Source organism: Numenius arquata, chromosome 29 (genome assembly GCF_964106895.1).
Source record: "Numenius arquata chromosome 29, bNumArq3.hap1.1, whole genome shotgun sequence".
Taxonomy (NCBI): Eukaryota; Metazoa; Chordata; class Aves; order Charadriiformes; family Scolopacidae; genus Numenius; species Numenius arquata.
Window position 1 is genome coordinate 1,385,754 of NC_133604.1, and position 13,026 is coordinate 1,398,779.

Sequence of the window (13,026 nt, forward strand, 5' to 3'; positions counted from 1 at the left end):
CCCGTCTCATCCCCACCCCATCCCCAACCCCATCCCATTCCCATCCCACCCCATCCTATTCCATCCCATCCCTACCCCACCCCATCGAATTCCATCCCATTCCCATCCCACCCCATCTTATTCCATACCATTTCATCCCACCCCATCCTGTCCTATCCCCATCCCACCCCACCCTATCCCACTACATCCAATTCCATCCCACCCCACCTCATCCCATCCCATTCCCACCCCACCTCATCCCATCCCATTCCCATCCCACCTCATCCTATTCCATTCCATTCCATCCCACCCCACTCCACCCCATCTGATTCCATCCCACCCCATCCCAGTTTAAACCCAGTGATGAAGGCTGCCCCACCACCCTCGCCAAAGTGCTCTCCCTGCCTCTTCTCCACCGTCTCCTTGCTTCCACCCACCCTGCATTCCTAGGAACGGCTCCCAGCCCTGCTGGAGTCTAGAAAACGCTCCAAGGCTGTGGCCAGTGCAGCAGGGCTGGAAGGGATGGTGCGGGGCGGCCCCACTCGGGAAGTGGGATGGCATGTGGGAAGTGGGGCCAGCAACCATCCACATGGACCCCACAGCCGCCGTGTGCCGTGGGTGCCACTGGAGGTCCCAATCCCTCGGGATTAGCATCCCACCACAGTCCAGCATCTCCAGGGATGGCAGATCGGCATACTCTGAACTGGCTCCATCCAGCCCAGTGTCCTGTCTTTGCTGGGCCAGTAAGATGCTTTAGGGATGGGGTGTACTGGGACGGGGTACCTGTTATAGTTTGAGAGACCCTTAACAATTTAGTGTCGTTCAGACAATTATTCTCTCACCTGATGACCCCTCCCCACCCGGGAAGGGGAATCGGGGAAAACAAGGAAACATGAGGGTTGAAATAGATTCAATAGGATAAGACTAAATAATTAACATTAATAACACTAAAGAAACACTGCTGATCCCAAAACCAATATAAAATACCCAAGGACCATCCCCAGCCCATCCCATCAGCAGAAGCTGGTTCCCCCCTGGCAGGGACAGCCAATGTGGGACCCTGTGAGCGCTGGGGCTTCGGGAGGGAGGGAAGGGCTCAGGGCTCCGGCACCGGGGCAAGGAGTTCTCGGGGTGGCAGCCACCAAGGGACAGAGAGAGAAAGAGAACTCCTCAGCAAAGTTTCTAATTTCTATGGAATGTGCCGTTCATGGTATGAAATAACCCCGTTGGATTGGGGCAAGTGCCCGGTTTTCGCTCCTCCTCATCCCCACACCTCAAAAACACTGAGACCTTGAAACCTGCACCCCAGAGCTGGCGATAAAGTAAATATTGTCACCAATTCAGCCACTAGAGTCTACTAAAAGTGCAGTTTTCTCAGGAGGTCAAATCAGTCCTGTGAGCTACAGGGGATGTGGCTCATCTGATGGCAGAGCTCTCCTGACCAGGGAGTGGGATCCCATCGGGGATTAACCCAGCACCCAACATCCCTGGCTGCTCCTACGCCCGTGCCCTTCCCCCGGTGCAAGCCGGGCTCAGGAATGCCGGAGGATTGCTGCCGGAGCCACAGCCCTCTGCCGAGCCATCGTGCCGGGTCACTGGCTCCGGCCGCGGGGACACGTTTCCAACAGGCTGCCCCGGCTGCCGAGGCCGGTTGGCTCCGAGCAGCGAGCTCCTGCCTCGCCATAAAATGCAAACAGGGCAGCTCTGCTTTATCTAACTCCTTATCGCTGTATTTAACTTGCTCGTTTTATCTGCGCTTGAATAATAATTAATCTCCCGCAGCTGGCAGGCCCGGCCCCGTGGAAATGCACCCTTCGTGCAGAGCGTGTTCGGCTCCGGGGACCTGCCGGAGCCGGGTGACTTTGGGGAGGGAGAGCTTTGGGCTGCTGCTCCCGGGTCTTTCCCGGTGAAACTGGTGGTGCTGGTGTCGGTGCTGTTTGACCCCTCAAATCTCATCAGTGCTCAGACCTTCGGTGGGAGCGATGCACATCCCTTAACAAGATCCTTCAGGACTGGGATAATTCATAAGAACAGCTGTTGAGGGCCACGTTCTGGAAAAAAAAAAAAAAAAAGTTAAATAAATTATTCCCATTTTCCCGGGTAGTTCAGGGCACAAATGATTTAGTGTGGCGTTGTCACCTCCTGTCTCCCTGCGATTTACTGCCGGGTTGTGGTGCCCCCGGCGTGGGCACCGCAGCCCCCGCGGCAGCCGGAGTCCCCCCTGGCAATGCTGGAGCCAAGGGCTCTCTGCTGCCGGCCGCCTCCCCATTGTTCGTTAGCACAAATCACTAATTTCAGAGCTGCTCTGACATGCACCCGCCACCCCTCATCACCAAGGGGCCGCGGTGGCAGTTTCCCGGAGCCCAGTCTCCAGCAGGACGTGCCCGTTCCCCGGGAGATGAGAAGCTCCCCGAGGTCTGGGAGCTGCAGCCAGTGTTCCCAGTCAGCATCGCTACAATAAACCCCACCGGCGGGATTGGGAAACCCTTCCTGGCCCCTTCCCAGGGGCTGTAAATCAGAGCAGGGCTTGCAGGGTGACAGGGAAGGCTGGCTTTTGCTCCCCGGGGCTCCCCATGGCCCTGGCTCCCCATCTCCTGGCACTCGGCAAAGCCATCCCCTCGGTGGTGGGGACGGCAGCGGGACAGGGGGCAGCGGCTGTGTTTTGGGGTCGTTTCCCTGGTTGAGGGACTCAGCATTCCCAGGGCGAGTGCCCAGACGTTGCCTACAGCCTGGAGCTTTAAATAGCTGTGCATAAATAAAGGTGGCAGCAGAAATAGTCTATTCCTGGGGTGATGGGGAGGGCTGGGAGGACGGGGTGATGTTGAGGACTGGGAGGATGGTGAGATTGTGAGGATTGTGAGGATGGGGCGATGGTGAGGGCTGGGAGGATGGTGAGATGGTGAGAACTGGGAGGATGGAGTGATGGTAGGGACTGGGAGGGTGAGGTGAAAGCAATGGGCAGGGGGAAAAATTAGGGGGTGCTGCCATGGGGCTGGGGTGCAGCTCTGCCAAGGGCAGCGGTCACCACTGAGCCCCCATGTGTTCCCACACCAGGGGGTGCTGCTTTGGTGGGGACCACTGGCAGCTCAGACCCCTCCAGCCCACCCCAGAACCCTCTCCAGGCCATTTCTGGGGTGCTTTCCCAGCCTTTCCCTTGTGCCAGAAAGATCTACGAGGCCAATTTAAAGCCCTCTCCACCTCCAGGCTCCTCTCGGCTTCTTTCGTAAATCAAATTGGGGATGAAATAGCATTCCAGGAACGCAGTGGGCCAGCCCCGGCATTCTGTGGGAAAAGCAGCAAACGCACAGTGTCAGCACTGAATAAAGCTCGAGAGATGTCAGAATAATTCTCTTTATAGCTCCAGGGCTGGCCTTTCCCAGCGAGGATGGGGTACCCACGCCGGCCGGCGGCTCCCGGGGGACTCCCCCTGCTGCAGTGGGGCCGTGCCAGCCCAGCACTGCGATGGGCAGCTCTTGGGGTTCAGGGGTTCTCGGGACTGGGGCAATGGATTTGTACGGGCAGCGTCATAGAATCATAGACTCATAGAAAGGTTCAGGTTGGAAGGGACCTTAAAGATCATCTTGTCCCACCCCCTGCCCTGGGCAGGGACACCTCCCACCACAACAGGTTGCTCCAAGCCCCCTCCAACCTGCCCTTGAACCCCTCCAGGGATGGGGCAGCCACAGCTTCTCTGGGCAACCTGGGCCAGGCTCTCATGACCCTCACACCAAAGAAGTTCTTCCCCACATCTCACCTCAATCTCCCCTCTTTCAGTGTCAAACCCTTCCCCCTCGTCCCATTGCTCTCCTCCCTGATCCAGAGTCCCTCCCCAGCTTTCCTGGAAGCCCCTTTAGGGACTGGAAGGGGCTCCAAGGTCTCCCCGGAGCCTTCTCTTCTCCAGGCTGAACCCCCCCAACTCTCTCAGCCTGTTCTCACAGCAGATTTGCTGGTGACACAAAGCTGGGAGGGGTGGCTGACCCACCAGAAGGCAGTGCTGCCGTCCAGCGAGACCTGGTCAGGCTGGAGAGTTGGGCGAAGAGGAACCTCATGAAGTTCAAGCAGGGCAAGTGTAAGGTCCTGCACCTGGAGAAGAATCACCTCCTGCACCAGGACAAGCTGGGGGTGACCTACTGGAAACCAGCTCTGAGAGAGGGACCTGGGAGACCTGGTGGACAACAACTTGCCTGTGAGCCAACAATGTGCCCTTGTGGCCAAGAAGGCCAATGGTCTCCTGAGGTGGCCAGTGGGTTGAGGGATGTCATCCCCCACCTCTGCTCTGCCCTGGGGAGGCCCCAGCTGGAGACTGGGACCAGTTCTGGGCCCCCCAGTTTGAGAAGGAGTGGGAACTGCTTGAGAGAGTCCAGCGGAGGCTGCAAAGATGATGAGGGGCTGGAGCATCTCCCTGCTGGACCCTGAGGGACCTGGGTCTGTTCAGCTGAAGAAGAGAAGGCTGAGGGGGGATCTCATCGATGCTGAGCAATAGCTAAAGGGTGGGTGTCAGGAGGATGGGGCCAGACTCTTCCCAGTGGTGCCCAGTGACAGGACAAGAAGGAACGGGCACAAACTGGGACACGGGAAGTTCCATCTCAACACGAGGAGGAACTTCTTTGCTGTGAGGGTGGCAGAGCCCTGGAAGAGGCTGCCCAGAGGGTGTGGGGTCTCCTGCTCTGGAGAGATTCCAACCCCCCTGGACACGACCTTGTGGGACCTGCTCTGGGTGACCTTGCTCTGGGAGGGGGCTGGCGGAGATGATCTCCAGAGGTCCCTTCCCACCCCGGCCAGTCTGGGACCCTGTGAACTGCGCGGGGGCTGTTCATAGCCCCGGGGCTGTCCTGAAGCGGAGCCGCAGACACGTGGGGCAGCGAAACGCCGAAACCTGCTCCCCCTCCGTCCACCGTTACCCAGAGGTAGAAGGAGTCAAATGCTGATGTTTCCCTTACACCACCTCTTTTGCCTTTGTTCCATGAAAATTAGTGGCGGGGTCTAGTGCATTTGCACAGAAGAAGCTCAAGAAGAAATGGCTGAACTCTTTGTGTTGCTGACGGGTCTATTTGCTGGCAGATGGTTATAGAAGAAATCTTTTATATTTATCATCTCTTTGGCTTACCAGGACAAGATAACAAATTGGTGTTGAAAATATGATTCTAGGGAAAATGTCTTTAAATTACTGCACTCTAAGCATGTTGGTTTATTCTTTAATGTAGCTACTTTATGTATTTCTTTTCTTCAAACTATATATATTTCCTTTTTATTGGCTAAGCCTTTCCTAATTTATATTTTCATTACTTTGATTAATACTGCTTCCACGGTGACATTATTATTCCAATGCAGTTTTGCAAGTGTCTTACTGAAACACTTGGTGTTAAATAATCTTCAGATTTAGTCTGCATGATTTGTAATTTAATAAGCAGTCCCACTCCTGCATTTTATCTCCTAATTGGTACAGAATTAGCAGCTATTCTTGAATTAACACACTCCATTGTATGGTTTTTTTTCTTTCTGTTTTGTGGAAAAGAAAAGAGCTATAGGTATTATTTTAGCCGCAGTGTTTAGCAGTACCTATAGCCGTATGAACCATTTTGGGATCATCGATTGGATTGTCACTCGAGCAGGAATATGCTGCTGTGGAGGTGATGCTGCTCTCTCAGGAAGGAAGATTTCCATCTCCCCGGCAGTCACAGTTGATACTCCTTTAATTATCATTTGGAGAACGTGATGCATCTTGTTCTCCCGGTATTTCCATACCACTTCGCCGCTTCCAATCCTTCCTGAAACACGGTTCCCAGATTTGTGCCTCTGAAGAGCTGCGAACGCTTCAGATCTGAGTCCAGCAGGGCTTTATCATCAGCCCTCCAGAAACCCAGGGCTTCCACCCCCCTCCGCAGACAAACTATCTCTAAATCAGGAACAATCAGCGTTACGGTTGGTCTAGAAGTGGCAGATTTCACTTGGGAAAAGCGAGATTAAAGCGAGCCCTTGGCCACGTTGGGTTGTGCAGGGGTGGGGGTTGCCTGGAAAAGGGGCATTTTTTAATCCAAATCCAGCCCTAAACTCAACCCTAAGCCTAAAATTAACCCTAACCCCAACCCAGTCCATCCCTCCTGGGTGTCAGCACCCCTGGCCCAGCGGGTCTGGGTGCCGAGGATGGTCCCAGGCAGGTCTGATTTACGGACATGAACCAACACAAGGAGGAAAACCAGGCTCTGGGTCAGTTTTCCCGGCTGCAAACGCACCGCTCCGGGCTCCCACCACGGCTGAGGCCCCTTGGAAACACTCACATTCAGAGGTTTTGCTTTACAAAGTCCTTGAGACCTACGGAGGAGACACTGAGTCACCGAGACACTACATCAGCAGGAGACGGAAACGGGGGGAGGCTGAGACAGGGTGGCTCGGTGGCATCTGAGGGACCACGTCCCCCAGACCCAGCACCAACACACTGAATTACAGACCACAGTGGGGTTCACAGGGTGGGTGGGAGCCTGTGGAGACTGTGAGGAACCGGCAGGCAGCTGCGGGGGGGTTAAATAAAGATTAATGAGAGAAGAAAAAAACAATAGTTTTTCCCAAAGGGGCATTTTAAGGCAGCATTTCTAACCCTCCCTCGAACCAGGAAGGGCTGGGACCTCCCCATTTCCTTAACTTTTCCTTCTTCCTTTTGTCTCTGAGTCTTTAATATTCACAAGGTCTAAACATTTATATTTTTTTTCCCCAGTCATTCCCATATATGAAATGCTTCTTTAAAGGAGAAAAAAAAAAAAAGCCTCAAGGACAAATTCTCCGGAGATGAGCGGGATAAAATATCAACCTGGTTCCAGTGCTCTGAAAACAAACAGGGCTACCCCCATCTCCAGCGATTTTCCTCCTTTTGTTCCCAGATCCAGGCAACATCCAGCTTCCCCACCTACAGCGCGGGGCGGAGGGAGGAGGAGGAGGAAGGCGATGCCTCATCCGGTAAATCCGGCTGTTTCCCAGCTGTTGCCGTGACTTTGCAGGAGCAATAACCGGGAGGAAGACTCTGCTCTGGGCAACCTGGCCACCAGGTGCTGGTGGTGGAGAAAAGGGCCAAGGTCCAAATCTCTGCAAAATTTAGATGCCATCCGGGGTTGCCCGGTTGTTGTGGGCAGTGCCGAGGAGGCAGGAAGCCTCTTTGTGGGTGGAGAAGTGAAAAAACATCGTTAGGTTTAGAAATGTGAGCGGGCCAAATCCGAGCTGTTGAACAGGAACATCTGAAGCGGTTCCTCCTCCTTTTCCCCGCTTGCTCATTCCCATCTCGTCCGCCTTTGCCAGAGGTTTCCACCCCTCGGAGTAGGGCCACCCACAGTCGCTCGGGCTGGGGATGATGTCCTGGGATGGGGACGTCCTGGGGTGGGAATGTCCTGGGGTGGGGATGGTGTCCTGGGATGGGGATGATGTCCCAGGGTGGGCAGCAGCCGCTGCCGTGGGCTCCTGCTAATGCAGAACAGGCACAAACTGCCGGGAGAAGGTCTGCCGAGGTGCTGGCAGCCATCCCTGGCTCCGGCTCTCCGTGTGGTCAGCCAGGACACGGAGCTGGATTTCACTCAGCCTCAGACTGCTCGCACAGCAAAATGAACAGCTCTGTGGAAAAATGGGCATTAAAACACCCCACTGCCCCGTTCTCCGGGGCCATCGTGTCCCCACGTGGCCGGAGGACACAGGTCCCACCTGGTCCCGTGGGAGCAGGGACTCCCTGAGGATGTGATGTGTGTCTTGCCCTGAGACATCACCCAGAGCAGCCCACGGGGAAACACAGAGCGAGCGCCGGGACTGCTGCTCTGGCTCCCCTCATTGTGTCAGCTCAGTGAATCTTTAATTAGGTCGTGCAAACTCCAGCAGCTTCTAATCAACTTCATCCCCAGACCAGCCTGAGGTTGCCATTGCGTCCCATGTGTCGGTGACTGCCCACCCCTCCGCTTGGCCAGGGATGCTCCAAACTCCTCTTGTCCAAGAAGGGGCACGGTCATGGACAGGGGCGATGCAGAGGCTGAGGGAATTGTGGAAACCACATCTCCTCGAGCTTAACATCCCCAAAAAAGCTGGCCATCAGCTGGACACGGGGCAGGACTCCTGTCCAGTGATTGCGCTTCTCTCCTGGGCAAGGAAGGAGGACGTAGAGACTGATCACCCCCTGGCACCTCCAGGCACACTCAGCTTCTCCTTACCTGGAGAATCCTCCTGCAAATTTGGGGTTTGTTGCTCCATGGATGTAGAAAATCCCATTTGCTGGGGGGGTGTTGGGGGGATGCTGATCCTGGTGGCCCTGCTTTTCCACCTGGGGACCAACACGCTTTTGCACTGTGACATCAAACTGATCAAAACGCAGATCACTGCCCTAAACCACTCTTTAGGCATCGAGGTGCACGCTGGTGCCAGCTGCCCGACCTGCCTTCAGTGCTGGCAGGAATTGGAGGTGCAACTGCTTCTGGGGTGCGATTCTCCCGAGCTGGCTGAGACCTTCACCTCGGGAGGAGGTGACTCATGCCCTCAAGTGCCCGTTTCTCTCCCCGTGGCTGGCCCAGACACGCAGGTCTGCAGGGCAGCAGCCTGCCCAGGGTGATGTCAGCCTCTCCTGGGTGCCTATCGCAACGAACATCACCGCTCGCATCCTGTTTCTGACGAAGGGACGCACATGTTGGTCTCTTCTTCATCAGCCTGGGGTTGGTATCAGCTGCAGCCCATTGTATTTCTGTGCGTTGGTTCTGCTCCTGCATCCTAGAGCTGGTACCCATGGCCTTGAGCCGAGCTCCTCGACAGACCCGTCCTCCAAACCTGCCCTGTATCCCAGCAGTTCTCCCTGATCCCATCGCACCCAGTGCAGAGCTGGGATGCACCAACACAGACCTGGGTACCTGGAGGGACCTGGCAGCCGATCCCCCATCAGCCCATGAGCATCGTCTGGTGAATGGTTATTAATGAAGGAGAGTCGTTTCCTTCCCGTCAGCAAAGGTGAAGGAGCACAAGACAATGGATTTCTTTAGAAATCGATGTACATTATGTCCACAAGGCCACTTCATTCCACTTTCCAAAGCAGCAATTACTCTTTCCCGGTATTTACCTGCGTTGATGTCCCGTCATTTTCTGTGGGAACAGCCCAAGATCTCCTGAACCCAGCACCCAGCCTGGAGACAGATCTACCCACTTGTGATCTCCAGATCCCTCCCACAGCTTTTTAAAAGACACATTGATCATCTCCGAGGTTGGTCTAAATGATAGACCTACTCCCCAAAACATGCTCCCCTTCTTATACGCCCCCAAATCCTTCTGGATGACATTTTGCTGTGGCCTGGTCTTCTGTAAATCATAGACTAGCAGAACAGTTTGGGTTGGAAGGGACCTTAAACCACTCCGCCCCATCCTGGGCAGGGACACCTCCCACCAGACCAGGTTGCTCCAAGCCCCCTCCAACCTGGCCTTGAACCCCTCCAGGGATGGGGCAGCCACAGCTTCTCTGGTCCATTTGAACATTGGGCATCTATAAAAAAACCCCACAGACTTTCTTGCTTCTGATAAGGGCAGAGACATTTTCTACCTGTAAAAAAAAATTATTCCACCAAATCTTTTTGTCTTTGCCCCAGCCGTTCGGGCAGCCTCAGCAGAGATGGGATGACACTACAGAAGTCGTCTCCAAATTTCTGCTGGGTAATTGGCGGAAAGTAGGTGTGAGAAGAGTCTGGGCAGAGAGCGGAGATGGAGCTGATTTCACCTGTTTTGACACAGAAGAGCTGACGGGCATTTGCTGACGCCGCTCATTGCTCTTTCAGGTATGTGCACACAGCATCTGAATTCCTGCGATCGCTGCAGGAGCCGTCAGGAAAGAGGGGTTTTTTTGCAGATCTCAGGGCTTTTATGCTAAAAACCCACTAACAGCATGTCCCTCCCCCAGGCAAAGGCACCCAGGACAGGCAGCCACCCATCCCAAGGACATCCAATAGTTTATGAATGTCACTGAGTCTTTGAGGACCGCGCTCAAGCGCCGGGATGTCTCAGGCTGAGACTCGGAGTTGCTGAATCCAAACGAGCTGTGAGATGATCCGTGTTTTCACCAGTGACCGTGACCAGTGCCCATTAAGCACCTCAGGCGTGAGGTGTGCATGGAATAATGTCCCACGGCGCCGGCTGAGAAACGCTGTTTCTCCTCCGAGCCCTGCGGTGAGCTCCCCCGTGAATTTTTCCGATTCTTCAGCCAAGAATGTGATAAGGCTTCATGGGTCGGTCACCCTGCATAAACATCTTCTCCGCTCTCAGATCCCATGACCTGCTCTTGAACTGGCGGCGCTGAATCCTCAGCCCCACCTCTCAGCCCTGGTGAATGTCAACCTTTGCAGACACGCCACAACTGTCCTCATCATCCTGTCCTCCAAAAATCGAGGATCCTTTGCATCCTCCCCACGTTCTCCGATGGTTTGTCACTTTTTCACCTCCACTCAGCGCTCATTGCACCATATCTGAATGCTGTGTCCAGTTTTGGGCCACCAATATGAGACAGACATCAATGAACTGGAGTGAATTCAGTGGAGGGCCACCAAGACTGCTGGAGGCTGGAGCATTGTTGGAAGCTGGAGCTTCTTCATGAGAAGCTGAGGAAAAGGGGCTTATTCAACCTAAAGAAGAGAAAAGTCTTAAGGCGACATAACAGCAGCCTTGAGCACCTACAAGGAGGTTATTGAGAAGATGGAGTCAGGTTCTCCATGGTGGTTCATTGGCAGGAGGCTGAAATTGGAGAGATTCACGTGGGACATATTGGGAGCTCTGGAGCCCCCAACATCAGAAGGACACGGAGCTGTTGGAGTGGGGCCAGAGGAGGCCACGGAGATGCTGGGAGGGCTGGAGCCCCTCTGCTGGGAGGACAGGCTGAGAGAGTTGGGGGGGTTCAGCCTGGAGAAGAGAAGGCTCCAGGGAGACCTTGGAGCTCCTTCCAGTCCCTAAAGGGGCTCCAGGAAAGCTGGGGAGGGACTCTGGATCAGGGAGGGGAGCGATGGGACGAGGGGGAAGGGTTTGACACTGAAAAAGGGGAGATGGAGCTGAGATGTGGGGAAGAACTTCTTTGGTGTGAGGGTGGTGAGAGCCTGGCCCAGGTTGCCCAGAGAAGCTGTGGCTGCCCCATCCCTGGAGGGGTTCAAGGCCAGGTTGGAGGGGGCTTGGAGCAACCTGGTCTGGTGGGAGGTGTCCCTGCCCAGGGCAGGGGGTGGAACGGGATGATCCCCAAAGTCCCTTCCAACTTGAACCATTCTATGATTCCATGATATATGGAGAAAGCCCAGCCTCGGTGGTTTTCCAGACCTGGCCGGACACGGTGCAGGAGGAAAGGGGAGATGTTGCTTCAGGGCTGTGTCAGGCTGAAAGGGAAGGAGGCTGCTGCCATCTAGAGCAGGGACTCCTCCGCCTGCGGACACGGCAGCCAAACCGCATTTTCCCAGGCCTGGAAAGATCATCTTGGTCGAGACTAAACCCGGAAAATTAAGGAAAAAACATTACGAGCTGGAACAGAGCAAGTAATGGATTCCCAGGCTCTGGGCAGAGCATCCGTCCCGGCCGTCCTTGAGCGGCAGACGATGCGCCGCTTACATAAGTGCAATTAATAATTGATTCGAAATAGGTGGAAAAAGCCCATTCATGTCTCCATCATCGCTGCAAGGGTCTGTCCTCTGGGTTTCAGCCCAGCCAAACCCAGCCGCCAGCTCAGAACATGGGGAAAAAAGTAAAGGAAAAAAGAAAAAGACAACGGAAAAGCCTCAAAACTATTTAATAACTTTTATGAGGTGTCCCCAAAGCCACAATCCCACAACCGGGCAGGACGGGGCTGGCTGAAGAAGGAAAAGTCCCCAAGAGAGGAAGTGAAAGCCACACAAATGTCCCCAACCCCACGTGCTCCCCCATCTCCCAGTGTCTCTGTGTCCCCAAGCCCCCTCTGGCCCCCACCTAACCCCATGTCCCCCCATATCCCCCCCATGCCTCCATGTCCCTGTCTCTCCACCCTCTTTTACCTAAACCCCATGTCCTCTATGTCTGTGTCCCCTGCCATGGCCCCATACCCAACCTCCTCAGCCCTCCTTGTCCCCCATGTCCCCCCATGTCCCCTGACTCTCATGCACCCCCCGTGTCCCCCATGTCTCCCTGTGTCCCCACCACCCCATGCCTCCATGTCCCCCATGTCCCCACCCCGGTATCTCCATGCGCCCCCGTGTCCCCACGCCCCTATGTCCACCTGTGTCCCCCAGGTCCCCATGTTCCCACTCCCGTGTCTGCACACCCTCTGTGTCCCCACATCTCTTATGTCCCCTCGTGTCCCCACGTCCCCTGTGTCCCCACTCCCCTATGTCCACCCGTGTCCCTCACATCCCCCACGTCCCCACTCCTGTGCTCCCATGCCCCCCATGCCCCCACTCCCCTATGTCCACCTGTGTCCGCCGCACCTCCCATGTCCCCACTCCCGTGTCCCCATGCTCCCCGTGTCCCCACTCCCCTATGTCCACCCGTGTCCCTCAGGTCACCACTCCCGTGTCCCCATGCTCCCTGTGTCCCTGCTCCCCGTGTCCCCACACCCCTATGTCCACGTGTCCACCCGCGTCCCCCATGTCCCCACTCCTGTGTCCCCACGCCCTCTGTGTCCCCACTCCCCTATATCCACCCGTGTCCCCCAGGTCCCCACTCCCGTGTCCCCACACCCTGTGTCCCCACTCCCCTATGTCCACCCGTGTCCCCCAGGTCCCCACTCCCGTGTCCCCACACCCTGTGTCCCCACTCCCCTATGTCCACCCGTGTCCCCCAGGTCCCCACTCCCATATCCCCACACACTGTGTCCCCACTCCCCTATGTCCACCCGTGTCCCCCATGTCCCCACTCCTGTGTCCCCACGCCCCGTGTCCCCACTCCCCTATGTCCACCCGTGTCCCCCATGTCCCCACTCCCGTGTCCCCACACCCTGTGTCCCCACTCCCCTATGTCCACCCGTGTCCCCCAGGTCCCCACTCCCGTGTCCCCATGCTCCCCGTGTCCCCACTCCCCTATGTCCACCCGTGTCCCCCAGGT